The sequence below is a fragment of the Coptis chinensis genome, chromosome 3, assembly GCF_015680905.1.
Source record: "Coptis chinensis isolate HL-2020 chromosome 3, ASM1568090v1, whole genome shotgun sequence".
NCBI classification, from domain to species: domain Eukaryota; kingdom Viridiplantae; phylum Streptophyta; class Magnoliopsida; order Ranunculales; family Ranunculaceae; genus Coptis; species Coptis chinensis.
In genome coordinates, this window is record NC_141458.1 from 94,252,930 (window position 1) to 94,279,240 (window position 26,311).

Sequence of the window (26,311 nt, forward strand, 5' to 3'; positions counted from 1 at the left end):
CTAATCTCCATCTCGACCACAGTATTCCATCCCCCACTAACCTCCAACAATACAAACCCACAACAACATAAAAACGAGTTCAAAACAGCCATAGACAGGACGCCATTGATGCTCTGTCGAAGCTTCGACAATTTTTCCCAATTTTAACCAAGTTCGACAGTTTAAAAACAAATCCGAAATCACTAGAGTTATACCAACTCGACAACACGACGTCGAATCAAAACAAATATAATGAACAGTAAAACATAAATATTAAACAAGATACGATATCAAAAACTATAAATCCGTGAAATAGCCAAATAGCTACTCACTTTGAATTAAAACCCGATTTAATCCTCCAGAAGTCCGAACCGTCAAGGCCCACCTCTCCAAAGAAACCACTCTCTCTCTCTGCCGCCATTTTTAATATATTTTATTCTCCAGGAACCCTATTTTCTAGAAAAATGTGTTTATATACTTGGGTCCGAAACCCAAGCCCAACACAGACTCGGGCCCAGAAAACCAGGCCCACGTATCCCGAGTCCAATCCGACGAATTTTGAAAATAAATAATTTAATAAATTAATTAAATAGAAAAATACGTATTTAAAAAATACGGGCGTTACACAATCAGTCATCTTTATGTGATAGCCGAAATGTTCAACTCTTATATTGTCCGAGGTATTTTTACCTTTGTATTGGATGAAAGACCATATGGTTCAATGGCGACGATCAAATCTTCAAATGTCAATTGTATATTTGTGTGGGGTGACCTATTAAAAATTTCAGTGAATTATGTCTGTGATTATGATTTATGATGTGAGCCTTTTTTTTTTGTTATCTTGTTGTAATGAATATAATTGATTTTGACCCTTTACCAAATTGTTGAAACTAATGAAACCATCAATGCTAACATTACGGTTGCATTATAACACCCCCAATAAAAACGGCACACGTTTTTTGATTAAGAATTTTGGAGTCTTGAGAAATGGTGATCTGGTTTTGCTTTTATTCCTAATTGCGACGTTCAGTTGTTCATCTGTGAACATTTCCATGTGATATGAAATTATGAACCTAGATCTCAACAGTTTTGAACTAGTATTTTGCATATTTGCAAGTGTAGGTGTTTGAGTGTTTCCACCCACTAAAGAAAGGGTGCAAATTTAGCGAACTTCAAATTACCAGGTTTTTGCGTCTCTTTTAAGTAAAATTTCAAGATAACAACACCTTGGAAGTTGGAACATCTGTATCTACACTGAAATCTTTACAGTGTGAACCTGAATGTCGCGTAAGCAAAATGGAAGGGAGAAACAAAATAGTTCTATAGATTATATGCAACTTAGTTACTACTCTACTTTTCTAGTGAAACCTAGGGGGAGGGAGGTTCGACTAAATTACGCTTTCTCAGGTTTCATTTCTCTTGTATTGGTATTGAATTAACTCCCTCTGTTTTTATCATTGTTACGTCGCAACCTTTGGTTAGAGTATCTTCTTCTCTGCAAATACCATTCATACTGTCCTTTAGGCCATATATTGTTCAATTTCGGAGATAGCACATTTTATGGTTAGAATACACTGGGGGGAGTGAATTCTTTAGGCCATATAGTTGCGTGTAGGGTGTTAGCCAATCTAGCCATATTCTAAAGATATGGGCAAAGAGGGTGTTAGGCCTTTATATATTCAAGTTTTCGAACTTGCTACAATCCGCGTCTCTTATTTGAATCTATCTTGAACCAGTTGCTGCATCATAGAAAGAATTCTGGCAATGGTTATTCTAGTGGACAAAAATGAAGGTGATGAGATTGACAAAGTCCTCCTCATTGCTACTCTATACAAGAGAGTGCGTGTTATGATTAGCTATTTTAGGAGAGATATAAGGCCGGCCTTTTAAAATTTGTTGAATTTCAATTGTTATTTATCAATATTTCACTTTGATGTTGTTCTCTCAATTATGCTTTTATAATTTCACTTTCTTATCGTAGACAATTCTGCTTTTATAATTTGGTTAGATTTTCGTTAATTTATAATGATGTGTTATAAAACCATGGCAGGTTTCAATTGATGTGCTATAAGTTTTTGTGGGACAATTTAGTCAATAGTAACTTCCCTGCAAGCCAGTTCTTCAAGCACTTTGACTTGGATTCTCAATACATATTACCCAAAGAAATCCAAGAGCGAGCTGCTCCTTCATTCAAAGCCAAGGTTAGAAACACATTGTCTAAGTCTCAACGCAATACGTCCACTTGATTTGGTAAATGATGTGTTATTATCTTTTGAAGGATAACTGGAGTTTTTCTAGGTTAAGGAGACTACGATTATGTGTTGATATACGTAGAATACTATAGTGTGGTCTAGTTTTGTGTCATACCATCAGTAGAAAGAAAATGCGACACTTAATTTTATTTGTCGTAATGCCATATCATCTAGTTTTGTGCCATATCATAACTCACACTTAATTTTATTTGTCGTAATGCAAGACCAATTTATTTAGTTTCATATTATAAATTATGTTTGATTTTGGTGTTAATTTATTTCTCACCAGTTACAATGTCCGGCATTTTACACAAATTCAGAGGTAAGGGTACAAAGTAAAAAAAGTCAGGGACACCAAATACCCCAAATCTACAAAATGTACGTGTAGGGACTTCTTATTATGAGTTTGATTCTAGTTCTTATCACCGTGTTGTTGTAGAGGAAAGTACACACATATCCTTTACTCTTCGTGAAGGTGGTGAAACGAAGGAAAAAGTTGGTAAGAAAGGGACTTTGGCCCCTGTTATGGAATGGTTGAGCCAAGTGAACTTTGGAGAATTTCAATTGATGCTTCAGAATGTTGGTTTTGACGTCTTTGCTCAAATTGACATTGAAAAGTCCGATAAACAGTTAGTTGAAGCAATTGTAGAGAGATGGTGGGACTTTACCCATACATTTCATTTTCCATGTGGCGAGATAGGCTTTACACCACTTGATTTCTCAATGCTTACGGGGTTGCGTGTTGGAGAAGGAAAGATTGTAGCTTTTGATTCAAAATATGAATTATTTGATGAGGCTGTCAAATATTTACCTTTTTTAACGGAGGATGATATTTATAGTGGCAGCATCAAACTGAGTCATTTAGAGATGTATACAGCTTATGCAGTGCAAGATGGTGTTAATGAAAGAGAAATAGGGTTTCGTGCTTTCATGTTGTATGTTATTGAAAATGTATTGTTAGTAAATTCCCACAGCAAGGTTCACTTGGGATATCTAGCTAGTCTTATTCGCATAGATGAGATCGGTAGTTATGAATGGGGAGGAGCTGCATATACGCATCTGATCACATCTTTGGACTTAGTATGTCGTTTTGGCATTGGCAATGGTAGTAAAGTTGTGGTGGGGATGTGGCAAGTCATTGAGATAATTAAAGCTAATTATTTTTTAAATAGATTTGATTAGTTAGTTATGTGCTAATATATTTGTTTTTGTTCAGTACTGGTATTATTCATATTTTCGAAATGGCATGCATGTTCGGATACTTGAAGTGCCCGACCAATTTCCTGCTATAAATAATTGGGGTCCAACTTACCGTCATAAGGTTGCGGATGAAGCCCATTGTAATCTAAGTCTAGCGCGACAGCAGATTTGTTGTCATGCACAGTGAAAACAAATGATATGATGTTGGTTATCTATCTTTCTTCACTGATTAGAAGTGTGGTTGCTCTCCACAACCTAATCAACAACAAGGTAATGCATGTTTCTTTACTAACTTTAATCATGTGTTCTTTATTATTCATTTTCTATGTAGCTGATAATTGTGATGGTTGGTTCATCATAGATGCTTAACAAAGAACACGAGAAGGCTGAAGATGCGAAACCAAGCATTGTCCAGCTGCCTCAGGGAGTTAAAAAGGGTTCAAATTTGTTGGAAAGTTTTGTGCTATGACTTGAAATCTCAAGTTTCTGATGACAGAGTGAAATGAATGCTTGTCCATGAGTTCTCGCTTTTGAGAATTTTGTATTCTAAGAATGGGATGTAGTAGTCTCTCTAACTGAAATCAAAATGTTTCCATATATATTCTGACATTTAAGAGTGTTAGTTTAGTCCACAGTTAATGCAGTTCAGTTGCTTAACTTATTTGTTGAAATTGCTTCCATTTGGTTGCCTTTGAAAAGTTATTTTATTTGATAATGTATTTGTGCACTCGTGATTCTATTGAAGTAGAAGTTTTAGATCTGTTTGCAATGTGCATTGTTTACAGAACTAGCCATTTGGCCCGGCCTATGGCCGGACTTGCTACATAGATAGCTAATGACTCAAAAGCCTAAAGTCCACTTGAATAAATAATATATGTATATTGATAGCTAATGATTCATTGTATACTTTGTTTGAAGGGTTTATGTTTTTCTATTTTTTTTTAAAGGGATTGCAAGTTCTCTAACTTTGATCTAGTAAGTATAATGCGTACATTTTTTTCTGGCTAATGCATCAGCAGTAGCGAAAGACAAATCGATGTCAATTTCAAATCTAGATGAGAGTCCTACCTTAGCTTTCTTAGCTGCTTGACGAAGTATTTGGACAGATAACTTGCCGATTGTAGCATCAATTAGCACTCCACAAATAAAAATCAATATAATTACACTTCACAGTCAGAGTAGCAATTAAGACGCATTCGAAAACGTCAAGCCAACATTGCACTTGGTGAGGTCTCGATTGGCAGTATCAAAGGAGACATCAATATATACCAAGCACAAAAATAGTAAAAGTGTAAAACCGTTGCCTTCATTCCAAGGCCTAGACTAAGTTACGACAAATTATGGTAGAAACATATTTTTTGACGTACCACAACTAATTTAAGCCGATTAATCATAATCTCTCAGATAGTTCAATCGATGAGAATTTAACTAAGTACTTGACAATACTATACTAAAAACAAACAATGTATATTTTATCATTAGAGTAAACAATTTAGAACCTAACAATGCAAAGATCTAAGTTTTATAACAATACTACTACTTGATTGAGTATTCAAGAAGAATACATGCCTTAAAATCATATGTTTATTTTTTTTAATGATCCCACAAAAGATACGCTTATCAATTGTCACGGGGATGAGATGGGAAGATGAAGTGTTGTTTGGGTTTTGGAAAGAGGTGCGGTGGGTTTTAGATAGTGTTTTGTTTGCTGTGAATTCTCAAAAAATAAAATAAATAAATAAAAAATAAAATGATAATAATAATAATCTCTGTTAGATGTTGTTTCCTGTTTTTTTTTTGCCGATTCATTGTTTCATTTTTTTTATCCTGATTCTCGTGGGTAGTTAAAATTTTATTTCTCCTATTTTCTCGTGACTAATTTTGGGTACTTAAAAGTGCCTCATCTATTTCTTTCGTAAAAAGTCCTTTACCACCTATATCTGCAGGGGGCTGATCTAAGATTTTGTCACCAGTTGTTTTCATTATTACAATATCAATGGTAAAGAGTTTTGAGTGAGAATCCGACCCAAACCCACTCTATTTCCAGCCCTAGTGATCATTGGAGATAATCAAAGTCTGATGCATGGAAGCTCAAGCTCTTGCTGGAAGATCAGATAGCTTGGGCTAGCAACTGGAGAATCACTTAAAAGGAAATTGTTAGTCATTTTCAAAGTTGTATCGCTCTCCGTTTCATGTTTCAAGTTTCAAATTAGTTAAACCATATAAGTAGCGGCCAAAAGTCCCAAAACAGATGTACACATTTCTGATAAGGGTAAGACGGCACTCAACATGTAAACATATAGAATCCTACATTGTCAGAAAGTAATAAATTAATTTCCAACTTGAGAGCTTCTATGACGGTGACAACTGAGGACAAAGGGATATTTAAACCAAATTTGGAGCAGTCTAACACACACATCTATTCCTCTATGACAGTCAGAACGATACATTAGTCATAGCAGCCAAGCCGTATACAGCTTGTTATGAATTATGATTGGGCTGTGCCATGCACCTTAAGATACGCCGAAAGAGTGGTCTTTCTTACCAAGTATTACTGTCTGCAAATTAGATAGTTTGTCAATAACAACAACTAACCAAAAAAGGGAAATAGAAGTAAAGAGATTCAGTATGGGAGCAAGTACTCCCAGACAGGCGAGCTGGGGCATAACAAACATTGCTAGCTATTGAAGATTTTTTTGCCACCAAAAACATCAAATAGTCACTATGTGATTTATTCAAAATAAAAAGCAGAAAATCCCAACATCATACTTAAAAACTTAGAATTCTCCTAGACACTCTATCATGACATGAATGTATCTTATTAGGGAGCACTTTTTGACTGTCTCTTTATATTGTACCTAGGTACTATGAAACCCTGAGTCATGTCAAGTTACAGGCCAAAATAATCACACCTCTGCAAAGTTAAACATCATAGTAAGAGGGATGGGCTGAGCATGAGTAGCTCTATCGTCTACGTCATCCCAAGTGTTCTATCCTAAAACCTTATGCACCACAACACAATCTTGACCATTTGATGCTCTTAGTAGTAAATCTTTAGCGATATTTGCTTCACCTTTATATCATAAAGATCCATGTATCCAGCATAAGATTTTAACAGTCTTGGTACTTCCAATTTGGCGCACCAATACCTTTGATAAAAATGATAGCAAAAAATAAGTTGGATTCTACAATGATCTTACCACTGTAGTCCATCTCTAATAAATGCCCAGACTTCATACAATGAGACTCTGTAGTGCAAAAGGACTTTTAAATTTTGGAATGTAAGGAATTTCTTTTTCCTGCCTCTCCTGTGAACCAAGAATGGCCTGTGAGTTATGACTGTCTGTTTAGGTCATTGACTCTAGCTCTTGGAAGTCGGAATGCAGAGCATAAGTCTCTTCAACAAATCAATACCATATAGCCGCTGATCCCTAAAATTGCCATGTCAATTATGTTGTAGCTTCGGGCGTGTACTTTCGATTTATCGAGCGTGAGCCCTCAACCACATTGCCAACAATCTTCCCTTGGTGTCAATACCAAGATAGTTTGTCAAGACTTTCTTCATTCCAAATCGCATGATGAGGAAGCTTGGAGCTATTGAGGAATGAGCCAAAAGGCGGTCAGGAGTGAAGCTTGGGTTAGTGAAACTTGCTCCACATTGAGTGCCCGAGGCAGAACCGGATATGGAGTTGAAACCCTATTGTGAGCAATCACACCGACGGTAGAAGCCGATACAAATTGATCGTAATGCTTGGTCAAGTCATCCACATAAAGCACATCATCAATCCGGGTAACAATGTTAGAGGCCAGGCTCTCCAAAACTCTAGAGTAGCTCTCGAGAATAGATTTTCCAACATCCTGGAAGAACAACTCAATAAAATCAGTTGAATCGACACTAATGCAGAAATTATCTTGGACGTAATTATTGAACTTTTTGACAGACGCCTTTTTATGCTCAACCCAAGTATAACCAGTTCCATGTTCTAGTGCAAGATGTTGTGATTAAACAGCACATAAAAGAGAGGACATAAACCTTGTTAAATTGGATCTTGCTCGTATCTAAAGCTGTATGTAGGAGACCAGGGAATCGCTGCTTCAAGCAAAGCAAGAGGCTTTCTCGCTCTATCGCCAGCGCCTCCCTCTTATCTACATCGACCATCATTTCCTTGACCATCCCCCGTGATGATTTTGAGCTGGAGCGGTTCATATTCGGTTTGCTCTTTGACGCCATACATACATTGAGGCTTCAACACGGTTAGCAATCTCTAAAACCGGTGTTCGAGGACAAAGCACGGCAATCAAGAAGACATTCAGGGAGAACCGATCGGATGTTATATAGCGGTGCATGACATCACCTAAACTTGCTCTTCCATTCTCAAACCAAATAAGCAAAAAGACATTCCCTTGTCGGTTCCTATTTTTTTCCTCAATAATGTAAAACAAGAAACTCAAGAATCTATTACTATATTTGTGCCACATAGTTATACCTTAGGAAGAGAATCCAAGTAGGATTCAGGCACTTCCATATCACTCAAAACAATGGTGTTGATAGCCATGGCGGCTTTAAGGATTTGATTTGTAGGCAGATCAGCGGAAAATTTTCCTTTGTCCTAACTTACCACAATCTGTCTGGGTGACTCGAAAAACTGTCACCCATGCTTCATTTTAGAGAACTCTCATTTTCCCGAATATTGCAGGTCCCATGTTGCTTGATTGTCTTGCTTTCAATCTCAAACTTACAATCATCCATAGCATGCCTTAATAGAATCCAAATGAGAATATCCTATTATATGCACACAAAGAGAACTAAAGATCATTATATTTATCATCAGATTCTCTTAGCATGCACAAACTTGTGTAATAGTAATTTCATAAGCGTAAATATAGTATCATCGTCCAAATAGATTAAAGCTTCGAACGACCTCACAATGAAATAGAACAGAACCGCCAAAATTCATTATAAAAATATGAAAAAGAAGATTATGAATTTGGACAGGCTTACACCTAAAATAGGTTTTTAATTCAATTTTGAAGTTACACGTATAAGCGGAGACACAGTAAGAGCAAACCACGAAAGTAGGATATGAATAAATCACAATCAACACAATGCCAAAACTACAAAACAAATTGTTCATGGGCATCAATATTTCATAAACAAAAAATCATTAACATTTTTAAAAAAAAAATTAAAAACTAATAAACAAAAAATAAAAATTGAAGCCACTTGGCTGCTACTACGACTGCCATTATCCTTTGGTCTTTGGCACGTCCATATCTTTACGATTCTAGCTCCATTGATGAATCAAAACTTAGACGAACACATTTCTATGCAGAAAATAAGGTAGAACAATACCAAGTCTGTTTGGTTTGTATACTGAACATCGTACGACATATTGATAATCAGCACATCCAAGGCGGTTGACATCTTTGATAGCTTTCATGATGTGTCAATTTCAATTCAGTTTCACAATTTATGAAGTCAACATCTTAATGCCTAACCACACCAAATCATTTAAATTCGATAGGCAACCATATAGTGGCTATAGATGACATCAAACCCTACTCCTTAATGCACATGGCTAAAACAGAAACCTCATTACCAATTTCCTAATACTTGGATTGGAATATCTCTTAATGAATCATGTATAACTCCATCACTAAAATTTAAAATCAAAGTAATCAGTTTTTATGCTTCACGATTTTTCTACAAAATTAAAGTGGTTTCCTATCACACACATTGAACTCAATTATACATGCCACCATAAACTCAATATCAAAACATACCATGAGAAATTGCTTTAAGTTTCCGCCACATGCCACATGCCACGTTCTGTAGATAACCCAAGAAGCGATTAACCTCAACACCAATTGAGACACCTATATTGGCAAATAACTCCTCTGGCAAACGAACGCGAGGCACTTTTGATGGGGTCCTATTTCAACAAAAAAGTATATCTATATAACCACTGGACTTTTCATAATTATTTCATTCCAATAATGGGAAATGTAATCATACATTTACTTGAGTGTTTACTAACCCTGATGCATTTGACCAAGCGAATTGAGCAAGCATACCAATAAGCAATGCAAAGAAAACCATAGTCAAGAGATGGTAATTAAGCCATTCAAATATCACCCAGACGGGCACGTGGTTTCACTATATGGATCAAATCCATCCTTCTTTCGAATAAAAAATAATAACTGTTCGCCAGAGATGGAAATCATACCTTTGATCATGTCAATTTTATCAGAATTGCTTAATGCTTTTGACATCTTGGCGGCATCTTCATCAAATGGTATATTGGTAGTCACCGTCTTGGAAACTGAAGAGCTTCAAATGGCTGTTTAGAAATAGAAATCTTGAAGATGTGGATCCAATTTCTCTGTGCTATCCAGCTCGACATCAATAAGTGCTGAAGACAAATTACTGGCCTTCCCTCCAGGTTGATCCTCATTTCCATCAGTCCTCACTTTAGTGTCAGGTTGCAAAGAGCATGGTGACGTGCTATTATCTGAATCTTGAAGAAAACGACTTCACACTATCTACTTGATGTTAAAACATTTGGTGCCTAAATTGGGATGCAACTGGATCTTAATAAATTCTACTAAAGATTTATGTACACCTGATTAACTTCCAATCTAGCTCCCAATTTCGACAGCAGACTCCAAGTGAATTTTTGTCGGCCAAATTATATATTTAGCAACTAATACATAAATAATCTGTCACCGTTCATGTGTTCTAGTCATGATCATGCGTGATGGGACTTAGACATTTGGTCTCCAGTTTCTTTCTATTAAAGAAAGGCTTCACAATCCATGCAACCGTCCATATGAATTAGAAAAATGTCCGCACTTTCATAATTAATAAAATGTGAGTATCACGTACTTCATCGAGTATCGGTATCATTTCTGATGCAATCGCAATACTATAGAAGTATCAATAATCATAGCTTTGATAAACATATACATAGTGTGAGTTTCATTACATCCCTCCTCGTTCATCAACAATATTCTTGCAGTTCACATCCCTTCATTGTCTTCTATTGTTCCTCGGTGTTAAATTACCTTGGACTCAGATTCATGGCCTATACATGAAATTGAGTTTCTTTTCGATAATAGCCAGCTCTGACTTTTAATCGCAATACTATAGAAGTATCAATAATCATAGCTTTGATAAACATATACATAGTGTGAGTTTCATTACTGTCCCTCCGGGTTCATCAACAATATTCTTGCAGTTCACATCCCTTCGTTGTCTTCTATTGTTCCTCGGTGTTAAATTACCTTGGACTCGATTCATGGCCTATACATGAAATTGAGTTTCTTTTCGTAGTAGCTAAGTTAGTATATACTTGAACCTTCGTGTACATTCAGATCAATAATACCATGCCGGTATCCACAAATATCGGTTAGTAAATCAATCTTTATAATCAAGTAAAGCAAAAGTAGTGCTGAAATGAGTAGATATATAAATCTCTTTCTAGCATGATGAAGGAGAAGTCAAAATCTATGTTATCAAAGACCAAAAATATTTCTGTGATGAGATTGTATTCATCGCCAAAATCTAATACATTGTTTACATCCATTGAATTCAAATGTGAATGAAAATGTGTTGATGGATATTTACATTGTTTGTGGAATCAAGCTCATCGGCTGTGTCGTTGTATTCAAATGTGAATTCAAATGAATTCCAATGTGAAATAAAAAATTTCACTTTTGAAACCAAATTGGTTAATTATTCAACTTCCGAAACCGAATTCTAAACCCAATTTCACTTCCAAAACTGAACTCATTAATTATTCTACTTCCGACAACGAATTCTAAACCCAATTTCTTGGTCATTGTTTTTGATTTCTTCGATTTTGATGTTTTGATTTATGGAGAACTTCTTGTGTTCTTGACATTGGTGGGGCTTGATATCCGATAAGACAAAATCTTCTTTGCAGTAGAGGGCTGCCGAATAAGGAGTACCAGGAATAAGCATCAATTTCCAAAAGTAAGATCCACCATCACCTTGAAAGCTACAAAGATATCAAAGGCTACAACATACTCAAGAAAGAAATAAATATACAACTTTCATTTAGAACTTTCTTTCATAAAGATTGCACTTTCTTCACTCATAACAAAGCGCTTCTGCATCTTCTAAGGAAATTGAGAATGATGATTCCTCGTAGTAAGTTTAGTTAGCATTCCATCAGTTTATGCTTTTTGGCTACACGCTGAATCTCCCCCGTTTTTTTTTCTTTGCCACACTCTGTATTGGTTGCTTCCTCCAGTTGAGAGAAGAACGTAACTAAAGGCTTGGAATATCTTTTAAATCAGCTGAATGTGATGGCATAAGCTAAGTATAAGAGAGAGGGTTTGAAGAGATGATTTTTTTTTTTGAAGAGGTGGTAGTGTTTTGTAGAATTGAAAAAAAAAACATGGAAAGAGGTTTTTATCTATTTTGGGTGACGAACAATTGAAATAGCCAAAAAATGGCGTAGAATTTCTTTTTTTATAAAAAATCTGATGTGTCAGTCTCAGAGAAAAAAGGGGTGCTGACGTGGGTCACTGGGAGCATTCTCAACTACTCAGTATTAATAGTCTTTGATGAGATGCTTGAAGCCTTTAACACGTGATTTTGCCCAATGTATGGTATGTTCAAATCATAGAGGAGATTTCTTTTGCTTGTAACCTGGAAAAAGAAAGGTGGCTTAAAAAGAAGAGATTAATTGCCTTTCCTCTAGAACTTACATATATGATGGGGTAATGTACAACACCCATATGGTTCATACTAACTGCCGAAAATGTTTCAAGAACTGTCATTGTATTCTCCAATAAAGACTAATAAAAGTGCACTTTTTTTATAAAGGAAATGTGCGCTCTGGCTGTATCAATTAAAAAAAGGTTTAATTATTACCCATTTGGCTTCGTCTAGCAATATTGTGTTGTGGTAAAATCAGTAATCAAGCATTAGCTATTATATTCATGTGTTGCAACTAAAATACATGTGGTCTTCTGGCCCCTGTCACAAATCAAAACACCTTGACCTTTTCCAACCCCCAAGGATGTCCCAAAAGCTTTTAAGTTACTTTAATATGGTACGAACAATTTCCTTCTCCTCTAGTAATTCTATTATTAAAACAGGAGCGAAAGCTTCCAGACCACTTCTAGACAAAGTTGGAAAAATCCCAGCTACATATCTAGAGACGCACTAAGTTGGTATAAGCAAGTTATTTATGGGTATCCCAGCATTCTCTGACTTCTTTCCAAGCACTCGTAGTTCGAAGTTTGGAACAGTCCCACTACACTAGGCAAAATATCCTTAATTTCTTAAGCTGCTGCTTGTATTTCTTAAGTACAAACTAGTGTTGTTCATGTTTACTTATTCTTTGTTATAAAAAAAAAAAAAAATATATATATATATATAATCCTTATATATATATATATATATACCGGTTTGTCTAGGGTGCCACTCTTATAGTGACACTCTTATCTCACTCTTCTCTTGAACCGTCCGATCTCGCCCTCAAGATCTGAAGATCTAAACCACTGATAAAACCGATATTTCAATATTTTGCGGTATTTCAAAATAAAAAAAAAATCAAAATCACAAAAATCACGAAATTGGGTTCTCTCTCTCTCTCTCTCGGCTTCTTCTTCTCCAGTTTGAACCAAGCTTCTGGATTAAGGTATTTTAAACAACATTTAATTCGTTTGATTTGTTATTTAATTAGCTTGGATTCGTTTGAAATAAACCTAGTAAACTTTATTCTTGGATGTTGTTTATATTGTTGTTTAAAACGCGAAATTGGGTATGAACTAACCTAGTAAACTTTATTCTTGGATGTTGTTTATATTGTTGTTTAAAATGCGAAATTGGGTATGAACTTAGACAAGTAAACAAGTTTAAAACGCTTGGTTCAACTGTTTATGAACTTAGACAAGTAAACAAGTATGAATTGGGTATGAAATTGTTTATATTGTTGTTTAAAAACGCGAAACTTGGAAGTAAACAAGTTTACGTATTGAAGTAAACTTTGTCGATTTCAATGGAGTTCGGTGAACTCTGTCCGAGCTTTCAACTCTCGCCGTATTCTTCATGCCGTGATTCGTCGAGTTTTGAACTCTGTCGGAGTTCGATGAACTCTATCGAGTTTTGAACTCTGTCGTATTCTTCATGCCGTGATTCGTCAGAGTTTTAAACTCGTCGAAGCTTTCAACTCTGTCGAGTTTTGAACTCGTCATTATTCTTCAAGTCGTGATTCATCCGAGTTTTGAACTCGCCGAGCTTTCAACTCTGTCGAAGTTTTGAACTCTGTCGTATTCTTCATGTCGTGATCGCCGAGTTTTGAACTCTGTCGAGCTTTGAACTCGCCTGCATTTCTTCATGCCATATTCTATCAGAGTTTTGAACTCTGTCGTATTCTTTATGCCGTATTCTGTCAGAGTTTTGAACTCTGTCAGAGTTCGGTGAAGTAGCATATTCGGTGAACTCTGCCAGAGTTCGGTGAAGTAGCATATTCGGTGAACTCTATCAGAATTTTGAACTATGTCAGAGTTCGGTGATAATCTATGATATCAATACTGCTAGTCTTGCTACTAATCTATGATATCAATACTGCTTAGAAATATGTACTCATTCACGCTTTCATTATAAGTTATCATTTTAACCAAAACTTAACTCACTCACTCTCTCTCTCTCTTTCTCTCTGTCCCTACCTGCCTAAGCTTATGGTTTATTCATATTCCTTTTACTCTGATATGTACAAGTTTGGTATGGCAATAGCACCGTTTTGGGTCCTACTCCTAGACTTGATCACATCAGTTAGGATCTCAAATGTTGAGCTGCACATGTTTTCTTTATCGCCTTCCGAATGAAAGAATGATTTTAGTGATGATCCGTGGTTTTATATAATAGATCACCGAGCAACACATGGTTTCCTCCTTCAAAGATGCTATTGCATCCGCTCATTTTATGTGGTGTCGATATAAAACACCGATGGTTTTGTAAACTCACATAGTGTGGGCTATGGAGGGGGTACTAAGGAATTATTATGGGCATGTAATGCCTAGCTTACACAGGTTCTAGAGGAATGATCTCGGTCATTTTCCAAGAACTGAAGGCAATAGAAGCGGTATGAATAAGTTGTGGCATCTAAACGTGGAAGTTGCTTCGATTTCCTATGCAAATTCTCAACTTCTAGTTGAAGTTGAAGCCATTCGACAACTTAGAGGTGTTTATAGCGGAGACAAGTAATGTCATCTCCCTCAATTTGCTTGTTTAAAACTCCAATATGTTCTTCTATACCGTGGGGTGTTTATAGCCAATCTCTAAATGCCATTTCTATTGGTTGTGAATAAAATTATCAATCCCATGCCAATTTTCAACGACACACCCGCTAGGCTAGAAATATAGAAGGTAGTGACTAACTACTACTTGCATGATCTGCTAGAGGTTTTACTCATCGATGATCCATTAAGAGTTTAACACTATTGACAAAATTGCTTTTGTAACATTGAAAACTCGGTGAAGTAGCATATTCGGTGAACTCTGTCAGAGTTTTGAATTCTGTCAGAGTTCGGTGAACTCTGTCAGAGTTCGGTGAATTAGCATATTCGGTAAACTCTGTCAGAGTTCGGTGAACTCTATCAGAGTTTTGAACTCTTTCAGAGTTTTGAACTCTGTCAGAGTTCGGTGACAAACACATATTCGGTGAACTCTGTCAGAGTTCGGTGAAGTAGCATATTCGGTGAACTCTATCAGAGTTTTGATGTTTAAGTTATTAACACTGTTTATGTACATTGTGATTTTTTACTGTTTAAGTTATTTATATTTTTAATTTTTTCGATTTATAGAAATGGAGACAGAGACATCAATGTTATGTTTATCCAAGTTCAAAATAAATAAATTATTAAATCAAGCAATGAAGTTATGAACTTATTGTCTCTCCTATTGATATCACTAGATTTTTATTTGAGGCCATATCGACTGGAGTACTGCTTGCTTGATTCAAAATAAATATATAGCTCTGTTTCAGGTAACTGTTCTATCTTTCTATCTTTTTTTTTTTTTTATATATAATGTTATGTTTGATTCAATTCCTTTGAATTCTAGACACCCATTTTGTACTTTCCCTGTTCATATCACCCATTCTGTTGATATCACCCATTCTTAAAATGAAGTTAAGAATGCATGAAAACCAAAATAAAGCTGAACCTAGCTAGTGGTCATCCATCTAACACAAGTTTCACAAGATTTCAAGTATAACAAAATTTATATTTTCGCAAGTATAGCGGATATATATAGATACGTTCCGTAAGATCCACATTCATCCCCATAATCCCTTTGAGTGCCCATAGTCTCCATTAAGTTATAAGGCTTTCATGTTGCACTTTCCCCTGGGGAACTTTGTTAGTAGTGTTCCAAATACACTTCACAAGAAAGGATGTAATGTGACCGAGGGGTTTGTCACAACCCAAGTAACATCTAATTTCTTATTATTAAGAAAAATATAATAAACAATGATATCGCGGAGCTTCAATTGACTCTTACTTTTGCTCTCACTTATCCTCAAGTTCAACTAGTTATGTTTCTTGGTGGTTGAACTCTATGAAAGTCGTTAATGATTGGAATATGGAAGATGCCAAGATGGTATATTTTATTATAGAATCCATGTCATCCAATCTGTTCTTTTATTACAAGAAAAATATATAATATAAGTACAGATAATTCTTATAGAATTCATGTTAATAGTAATCGACACACCTATCGAGTCAAAACAAGGTAAGTAATAAGTTTTTGCTATGACGATCTCCACGAGACCACGGTGTGTAGATCATCCTCGCCAAAAAGTCATGAGCAACTCTATCTTTGTTGAGCTTCATATAAGTGTTCCTTTGATTTATTAGCTTACACATCCTTTGGAACAACATCAATAGCAAAACAAGACATACTCATGTATATTGATAAAATTTACCCAAAAATAATAAAAATAAAAATAATGTATCTTGATAAATCAATTTAGTTTTTGAGTTAGAGACTTAAGATCGAGTATCGGCGACAGTTGTTCCCTTTGATGTTGGTCTTTCTTCGTTCCTCCACTCGTGAGATTATGGCCCTTTCATTTTCCCCATCGAGCTTCAACTCTTATATTGTCTTTCTCTTATGCCGCGTCGACTATTTTCGTTTTACAAATGTGCTTCTTTTTTCGATGTTCATTATCTCCATGGCGGCTTTAAAGTTTTACATGAGTCGTTCTCGCAAAGTTTTCCTAGTCGATTTCGCATGCTTGAATTAGATTGGGTTTTTTTTGTTAGTGTGTGGAGGGGGGATTTAATAGAGGAGTATAGTTTGCCTAGTTAGCATGCACACCTTAGATATAGATTGGCATGCACACCGCCTTATTTCGTTCTTTGTTTTTTCACGTTGGTATTGCAACAATTTGAATTAGTTGAATGTCTTATTTTTAACTCCTATTTATTTTGTAGCAATGCCTCGAACAAAGAATGTGAATGTGAAGAATGCAGCAAAAAGTGTTTTTACGGGTGCTAAGAAGTTGTTAGGTGGGGGGGGAGTAGTAGTTCGGGTCGCGATGAGGAGCCTGAGAAAAAGAGAGGAAGGAGAACAACCACTTCGACATCAGTTCATAGAGGGGATCGGAAAGCGGATGATCCCAGTAATGTTGTAAGTGGTGTAGAGTTAGGAAATCAAAAGAGAAGAAAGGGAACAGTTCTAAGTGATGTAGATGTAGATGTAGATGTAGATGTAGATTTAGATTTAGATTTAGATGTAGATGTAGATGATGATGACGTAAATATGGATCATGGGAAGAGTGTAGTTCTAAGTCATGCTAATAGTGAAGAAGAGGGTGTTGATGATGCAGAAGAGGAGAGGAGGACGAGGAGGAAGAGGGACGGAGGAGGAGGAGGAGGAGGATGACGAGGAAGTCCATGTACACATACCTCCGAGTGAATATTGTGAGAAAGTCTAACAATGACTTGGAGTTCAAGAGAGGTGTTTATGGAGGTGGCCCTTGTGTGTCACATCTGTTGTATGACTATCAAAGATTACCATGTGGCTCGCGATGTTTGGGAGGGGTAGGTAATATTATCATATAGTGTCTATTAGTATTTAAATTTTTATATTACGAAACTTGTGCATACATTAATACTAAGTTTTTGTTGTTTTAGGCGGAGCGAGGGGTGTTGAAGTGCCATGGGCACCTAAACAAGTTGGTACAATGGGATATCATCGGAGAGTGTTCAGACTGTTCTACTTTTCACGTGGAGCTTCAAAGGACCGGCTTATGTGCTCTGGTCTTAGGTGTATACAGGCATCAGGATCCTGTGTTGGTCTCTGCGTTTGTGGAGAGGTGGCATCCAGAGACCAACACGTTTCATATGCCGTGGGGCGAGATGACAATCACGTTGGACGATGTTTCCCAACTCTTAGGAGTTCCGATCAGAGGCAAAGCAGTGACTGGGGACACTGATTTGACCTTGGAACAGACAAAAAGACTCCTCCACAAAAATCTTGGCATACCCATGGATAAGATAGATCTTGGAGATGAAATCCAATAAGTTCACTTCCAAAGTTAGGATGGATTTCTTGATGAAGCGATTTCTTTGGGAAGGTAACAGATGAAGATTTACGTGATGAAAATGGGGTTGTTGTGAAGAAGGCGTCAACCCAAAAAGAGGTGCAGTTTGCTGTGAGAGCTTATCTGTTATTTTTCTTTGGATGTACCGCCTTCACCGACACGCATGGAACTGCAGTTCCCGTTTGTTATCTGAGACTGCTTTCGAAATTTGTCGAGATCAGAGACTACGCGTGGGGTGCAGCCTTACTGGCTTACTTGTACAGGGGTCTTGGGACTGCCATAAGTGCCAAGGTGAAGGGTGTTTCAGGCTATTTCACTCTCCTACAGGTATTAGTTTTTTTGTTTTTCTTTTTAATGTCAATTTTATCTATCTATTACGATATTAACTCGGTGTCTATATTAATGTAGCCATGGATTTATGAGTACTTCCCAGTGTTCAGGCCATACCCAAATGAGGACTATCATTTGAGCATGTCCCGTGCTCATAGGTACTCAGTTACAGTCTTTTTATGCTAGCACAATAGCTGCATTGAAGCATACCCGAGCCACCATTGATAATATGACTTGTACCGATGTAAGCATTTTTGTATGTAAATAGTTTTATTTATTAATTGATATTATTAGTATGTGGTTAATGATTAATTTCCTCGATCATATGCTATTTGACAAGTTGAATGGTATCCCTATGTTGAAGTCCGAGCTACACGGCCGGTGGATGAAATAGCATTTTTCGAGGGATTTATATGCTTTCTTGATAATGTCGAAGCGATTACAATGTTCTTGAGGGTTGTCGTCGGTTAGGTCATATGCGGTTTGTACCCTCGGATCCCCCAAAAACCAAAGACCTCGACGAAACTACTTCGGGACGGTATGATATGAAATTTAATATTGCGTCTTCCCTTTCGAGTAATTAGCGTAATCACTTGATTCAACTTGAACAACGAGGACCCATTCCGTCTTATCCATGGGAGTGTGTTAGTAGATACATGAGTTGGTACGAAAACAATAGTCATATTCGAATGATAAACCCGATCATCTTAGTCACTACTCCCTACGAGTCTTCCATATCATAATCGGTGAGTTAATATCTTACAACGTTAATTTTGTTTTTGTTTTGTTTTGGTATTTTATAAATGTAAATGTATATACTAATGTGGTTTTTCGTTTTAATTTTGACAAAGACCACGTCGTCGATGAAATTTCTCGCTTGCTCAATCAAGACCTACAATTGGGTGGGGCTGTGATTCCGCATTTATGCAATGCAGAATGAGTTCATGGAGGCATACAATTTGACCCGGTGCAAGTTCATTGGCGGACGATATCGTGAAGGAGCATAGGATTTAGGTATGTTGAGTTTGGTTAGTTTAGGGTTTAGTGGTTAGTTTGGTTAGTTTACCTCCTTTTATCTTGTGTTGGGACGAGTATTGGAAATGGAAATGGTTTGTTTGTGTTAGTTGAGATGATGCGGGGAGTGTTTATTGGCATTTGAGATGATGCGGGTTTTGCTTTACTTTTCAATTTGTGTTAGTTGAGATGATGCGGGGAGTGTTTATTGGCATTTGAGATGATGCGGCTTTTGCTTTACTTTTCAGTTTGTGTTAGTTGAGATGATGCGGGGAGTGTTTATTGGCATTTGAGATGATGCGGGTTTTCCTTTACTTTTCAGTTTGTGTTAGTTGAGATGATGCGGGGAGTGTTTATTGGCATTTGTCTTTCTTTGTTCTTTTGAGAGTTGATCATGACTTAAGTTCAAGAGTTTTCCAATCAATGAGGTTTCTAGATTTGGTGTTGGATTTGACATATGTGGTAGTATTTATACTGATTTATGTGTTTTTATTGGGGGGTAATTAGGCAAATGGTGGTGGCAGAAGATGGTGAACATGAGGAAGCAAGTGGAGAGGTTAGTTTTTCTGTCAGACCTTAATAAAGCAGTTTGATTTAACTTTATTTGACTGATCTGTTTATTCAATTTTTTTGTTTTGCAGGAAGGAGATAAAGAACAAAGAGTTAGATATACAACTAAAGTCAGAAAGTTAGATTGGAAATCTCTTTGTAGTCAAAAAATGTTATGTTAGGACTCTTTTGTAAGTGCAAGTTGTTGATATGTAGCAACTTAGCTTTATGTTCAGTAATTCAGACAATGTATTTCACATGGTGTCACATTGTTGAAATATGAAATGATAGTGATCTTGCTTTGGACTTGTCATTCTTTTCATGTTCACCTAAGATCCTAGGGTTTTTTGGTGCAAGATCTAGTAAAACGGCATACCAAAGAATGGCCTTTGGTTATGTTTCTGCTATTAGCAGGCATTGATTTTAATAGGACGTCTGCTGTCAGTGGAGTAAACAGTTATACTACTTACCAGGGCTGTGCGTATGTGCTTTGCTTAGATCTCAGTTTATATCCATTCAATGGCTCTTCTTGTGCTCTCCGACAACTTGCATTTTAATTTGTCACGCGAAAGTATCTCTATTAATAATCTAATGCAGAACACAAAAATCCCAATGTTATCAACAAAATGCCAATGTTATTTGCCAAAACACAAAAATCTAATGCGATGCGCAATGTTTTTGCCAAAACACAAAAGATTTGTTTTTTGCCTCTTGAGCGGTGTGGTCACACCGCTTTTAGGACTAAGTCCAACGGTGTGGCCATATCGTTTGGATTTGAACTTGCAAAAAATGGCGTTCTGTTTGGACTTTGTCCCAAACGGCATGGCCATGCCGTTTGGGACTAAGTCCAAACGGTGTGCCATGCCGTTTGGGACAAAGTCAAACGGACATGCGCCATTTTTTTTGCAAGTTCAAAGTCAAACGATATGGCCATACCGTTTGGACTTAGTCCCAAAACGGTAATGGGCCATGCCGTTTGGAACTAAGTCCAAACGGTGTGGCCATATCCTTTGGATTTGAACTTGGATAAAAAAAATGGTGTGTCTATTTGGACTTTGTCCCAAAACGGCATGGCCACACCGTTTGGCCTTAGTCCCAAACGGCATGGCCACACCGTTTGGTACTAAAGCCAAACGGTGGCCATGCCGTTTGGGACAAAGTCCAAACAGACACACCGCTTTTTATCCAAGTTCAAATCCAAAGGATATGGCCACACCATTTGGACTTAGTTCCAAATGGCATGGCCACATCGTTTGGGACTAAGTCCAAACGGTGTGGTCATATTGTTTGGACTTTGAACTTGCAAAAAAAATGGCGTGTCTGTTTGGACTTAGTCCCAAACGGCATGGCCATACCGTTTGGCCTTAGTACCAAACGGTGTGTCCATGCCGTTTGGAACTAAGTCCAAACGGTGTGGCCATATCCTTTGGATTTGAACTTGGATAAAAAAAATGGTGTGTCTGTTTGGCCTTAGTCCCAAACGGCATGGCCACTTACCCAGCCAAACGGTGTGGCCATGCCGTTTGGGGACAAAGTCCAAACAGACACACCGTTTTTTTATCCAAGTTCAAATCAAAGGATATGGCCACACCGTTTGACTTTAGTTCCAAACGGCATGGCCACACCGTTTGGGACTAAGTCCAAAATGGTGTGGCCATATCGTTTGGACTTTGAACTTGCAAAAAATGGCGTGTCTGTTTGGACTTAGTCCCAAACGGCATGGCCATACCGCTTGGCCTTAGTACCAAATGGTGTGGCCACACCGTTTGGGACTAAGTCCAAAACAGACGCCATTTTTTTATCCAAGTTCAAATCCAAACGATATGGCGCATACCGTTGGACTTAGTCCCAAAACGCATGGCCACACCGTTTGGGACTAAGTCCAAACGGTGCGCCATATCGTTTGGATTTGAACTTGCATAAAAATGGCGTGTCTTTTTTTGCCCTTGCCACACCCGGTCAAGAGGCAAATAAAAGTTTTTGATGTTTTTGGCAATTTATCAATTTTGTTTGTTTGTGTTGATGTTGATTGATGATCATATGAGTTGAGGTAAATTTGTTGTTGACAAACGCGTTGGCATTATCTTGGTGGTATAGTATGCGCATCAATACATCATATCAACTTACGGAACAAAATTGCAAGTGGCGCTAACAACAACAATAACATTTATAATAAGCACATCAAAATGCTTTATGCAATCCCAAATATTATTGTTAGATATTAAACATTTAAGCACATCGAAATGAATTAGCAACAAGTATAGCCTGCCTGCACCTAGCTTTGGCTTGTTCAAGCCTTTCACTCCAAGTTTCAGCTCTTTTCAACTTCTCCACCTTCTTTCAACACTTCTGCTTCTTCTCTCGCTCTTTCCACGACAATTTCTCCCGTTGTAGCTAATAACTCAATTTTGTCGCACTTTCTTCGAATGGTGGATAGTCAAGGTAGCAGTGATATTGTGGCATCTTGTGGAACTGTAGCAGTCAGAAACATAACCGCAGAGAATGATGAAAAGACTGAATATCGACTGATGCAAAGTCGAGGGGCTAGAAACGAAAAGATGAGTAGGTAGTATTTTTACCTAAAGCAAAGCTTTGCCTCCAGATTCTCCATTTCTCCTTGAGCCATACTTCTCTTTTCTACAACATCAATGAGATTAGAACTCAGTCTAATTAAACTCCCCAAATGTAACCTAAACCAAAGAATATTGAACTTTGAAAATAAAAAGGAGAAAAGAAGTTATCAAAAAGCACCGGTCTATCATTATGATGTTTTTCCTATCTAGAGCCTAGCGAGGACAACATTAGATACTATCTAATGGACATAATGATGCAATAGAACACAACCCTCGACACAGTTCAACTTAACAACACTTGATAAAACTCTAACAAGGCTGCCATATCTAAACCACTCTTAACAAGTCCAGACATCAATGAAGTCCATGACGCGCAGATAAAATATCATTAGAACTAGTGAACATTTAGAATCAAAGAGTTTTGAATAAAGCTATACTTACAATCGACAGATTACGTATTATTTTTCTCCGGACAATTTCTCGAGTCATGGTTAGCAATCTGTCCACATCTGTGACACTTTCTTCCTGAATTGTTTAGGGCTATCTCTTTGGGGGATTTCCATCTATCCGCTTTCTTCTTCCCCCTCCCTTTTGTTTGAGAAATGTTGGGATTCAAAATCAATAGCTGAAATAAAAACCGAATTAAAATAAATATTTATATCAAATCAAACACCGAATTAAACACTAAATTTATATCAAATTAAACATTTAAATAAAAAAAAACGTGATGTATTAACCGAATGTATCGAAGGCTCTCGAATCGAGGCTCTGCAAACTCGTCTCCTTTGTAGGAAGTCTCATTAAACTTTGAAATTTCAATAGCCATTTCACCAATCTTTTCAATAAAATATGAATAACCCTCAAAAGTATCGGACGATCGTAGTAAGCCACTTGAGAAGCAACCTTGATAGAATGAGCCACTCTCAAAGGTTCATTTGAAACATTCCCACCACAAATCCAATTATCAAACTCCGCTCTATAAGTGTTAGCCTTTTGCATCCACCGTCAATCTAAAATGGTTTGGAATCTCTTCAATCTCAGTAAGCGCAAAACCTTTAAGATATGACCACAAAGCAAACCCATAAACTGAAAGTACTTGCATTCGCGATCTCCCTCTAAGGTTCCTCTATCGAAACTCACTCTCCAAACATAATTCTTCAAATGGGTCTCTCCATTTCACCATGTAGCTTCGGTTCCATACACATCAATCTGTTCCCCATCAATTTTGTACTCCATCTTTGCCTTTTCTAGTTGCTCTTTAAATTTATTGAATATTGAGATCGTTATAGACCTTCGCGGCATGCATAAGGAGGAAAGCATCGTTAGGCACAATCAAGTGAACTATGCTTTCGGTCGCGGTAATCAGAATCTCTTTCTTTCCTAGCAAGCAAAGCCAAAGAATTCTCATTACCATGTACAAACTGCATAAAGCGTGAGTCGTCCGATTGACAAACCGGTCATAATGAGCATTCATCGATTCACTTCGACCCGGTCGTGTGCATACCAAAAAAAAGGTGCCAATTGAAATAACAAGGAACTCATTTCTCCCGCATTGAATATATCTCTGTCAACCAAGGATTTTTGGACAACTCATACTTCTCAATGATTTTACACCATCTTCTCTCAAAATCAACAATCCTATCTTAAAAAGAAATAGTGTTCTTCAACTCGATTTACCAATGTCTCAAATTTGGTAAATGACATCTTCTCTTGAAATTTCTGCATAATATGTCAAAGAGCGATGCGATGGCGAGTACTAGGAAACACTTTGGCAATGGCTGCGATCATCGCTCTATCCGGTCGATGATGATTGCGGTTGGCGCCGACCACCCATGGCTGCAAGCCGCCTTAAATAGCCATATGAATGTATCTTCAGTATCATCAAGCAACAATGCGCACCAAACTGAATCGGTGATAATGATGGTTGACTCTAGTAAAAGGGGCAAAAGGCATGGAATATGCATTGGTGCGATATGTGGTATCAAAAGACACAACATTCGAAATAGTCATCGCGGCATCGAGACCTCCCATGAACCGAGAAAAAGTTCACCGCGCATCCCATTTTCATCTAAATCAATAGCGTAGTAGAACTGGGGATCCTCGGCACTCTTCTGCATAAAATATTGCAGCACGGCAGTTGCATCACCTTCTTTAGGCATCTTTCTGGTCAAACCATAATAATGGTTCCAACAATCTTTTTGTGTAAACCCAACTTCCTCTCCATGGCAAACAGATGCCACTTTCCCAACAAATAAACTGTTATCACTAAATATCTCGGTCAAGCACTTCGCTGCTTTAGGCATATGTTTGTTAGTTTTCATGCAAATTCTCTTCGATGGGGTCACCAGACCGTGACTATGGTCATTATGAGAAACGCTGACCTCATATATCTCTTCATGCATTCTTTTTTTAATAATGAATTCTAGCTTGGCAACCACACGGATAGTTGATGTATTTCTTGATCGGACTTCATCTCTCTTGTTAACCCCTTCACGTGAGCAAACCAAGAAACAACCACTAACCAAATCCACCTGATTTTGTTGCTTGGAAGTCGTCCGAACACGAGTCTCAAATCCCTCTTGTTGACCATACTCTTTGTAATAAGTCTTTGCCTCGTCAACACTTGTAAAAGTCATTCCTATATAAGGAGCAGCTAATGTTTGCGTGCCTTGAGCGAGGGGGCTTTAGTAGACGAAGACCCAACTACGTCTTCTTCGATATTGATTGATGTCTCTGTCTCCATTTCTATAAATCGAAAAAATTAAAAATATAAATAACTTAAACAGTCAAAAATCCCAATGTACATAAACAGTGTAAATAACTTAAACATCAAAACTCTGATAGAGTTCACCGAACTCTGACAGAGTTCAAAACTCTGATAGAGTTCACCGAACTCTGACAGAGTTAACCGAATATGCTACTTCACCGAACTCTGATAGAGTTCAAAACTCTGACAGAGTTCACCGAATATGCTAGTTCACCGAACTCTGAAAGAGTTCAAAACTCTGATCGAGTTCACCGAACTCTGATAGAGTTCACCGAATATGCTACTTCACCGAACTCTGAAAGAGTTCAAAACTCTGATAGAGTTCACCGAACTCTGACAGAGTTAACTGAATATGCTACTTCACCGAACTCTGACAAAGTTCAAAACTCTGAAAGAGTTCAAAACTCTGACAGAGTTCACCGAATACTACTTCACCGAATTCTGACAGAGTTCACCGAATATGCTAGTTCACCAAACTCTGACAGAGTTCAAAACTCGAAAGAGTTCAAAACTCGATAGAGTTCACCGAACTCCTCGACGAGTTAACCGAATATGCTACTTTCACCGAACTTCGGCCAGAGTTCAAAACTCTCGACATAGTTCACGAATATGCTAGTTCACCAACTCGGCTGAGTTCACCAAATATGCTAGTTCACGAACTCGACAGAGTTCAAAACTCGAAAGAGTTCACCGAACTTCGACAATGAGTTCAAAACTCGAAAGAGTTCACCGAACTCCGACAGAGTTAACCAATATGCTACTTCACCCGAACTTCGACGAGTTCACCGAATATGCTAGTTCACGAACTCGACGAGTTCACCTAACTCTCGGCAAATTCACCGAATATGCTAGTTCACCAACTCGGACGAGTTCAAAACTCGGCGAATCACGGCATGAAGAATCTGACGAGTTCAAAACTTTGACGTAATCACGGCATGAAGAAAACGACAAAGTTCACGAACTCGAAAGAGTTCAAAACTCGATAGAGTTCACCGACCTCGGCGAGTTCATCGAATATGCTAGTTCACGAACTCGACGAGTTCACGAAATTGTCGCCGCCTT

At 37.4% G+C, this 26,311-nt stretch overlaps 3 long non-coding RNA genes across 3 annotated transcripts; 1 reads left to right on the forward strand and 2 right to left on the reverse strand.

Annotated features, from left to right (window-relative positions):
* Window positions 1–6,555: 6,555 nt before the first annotated feature.
* LOC147511768 (uncharacterized) lies at window positions 6,556–10,357 on the reverse strand. Its single transcript, XR_015219494.1, has 5 exons — window positions 9,659–10,357; window positions 9,216–9,364; window positions 7,919–8,214; window positions 7,465–7,805; window positions 6,556–7,289 (listed from the first exon to the last, which is right to left on the reverse strand). It is a non-coding gene; the product is annotated as an uncharacterized LOC147511768 (long non-coding RNA).
* A 9,528-nt stretch (window positions 10,358–19,885) lies between these two features.
* LOC147511769 (uncharacterized) lies at window positions 19,886–20,222 on the forward strand. The gene is made up of 2 exons (XR_015217068.1): window positions 19,886–19,916; window positions 20,002–20,222. It is a non-coding gene; the product is annotated as an uncharacterized LOC147511769 (long non-coding RNA).
* Window positions 20,223–22,365: 2,143 nt separating this feature from the next.
* LOC147511770 (uncharacterized) lies at window positions 22,366–23,111 on the reverse strand. The gene is made up of 3 exons (XR_015217069.1): window positions 22,924–23,111; window positions 22,489–22,546; window positions 22,366–22,381 (listed from the first exon to the last, which is right to left on the reverse strand). It is a non-coding gene; the product is annotated as an uncharacterized LOC147511770 (long non-coding RNA).
* Between the last annotated feature and the right edge of the window lie 3,200 nt (window positions 23,112–26,311).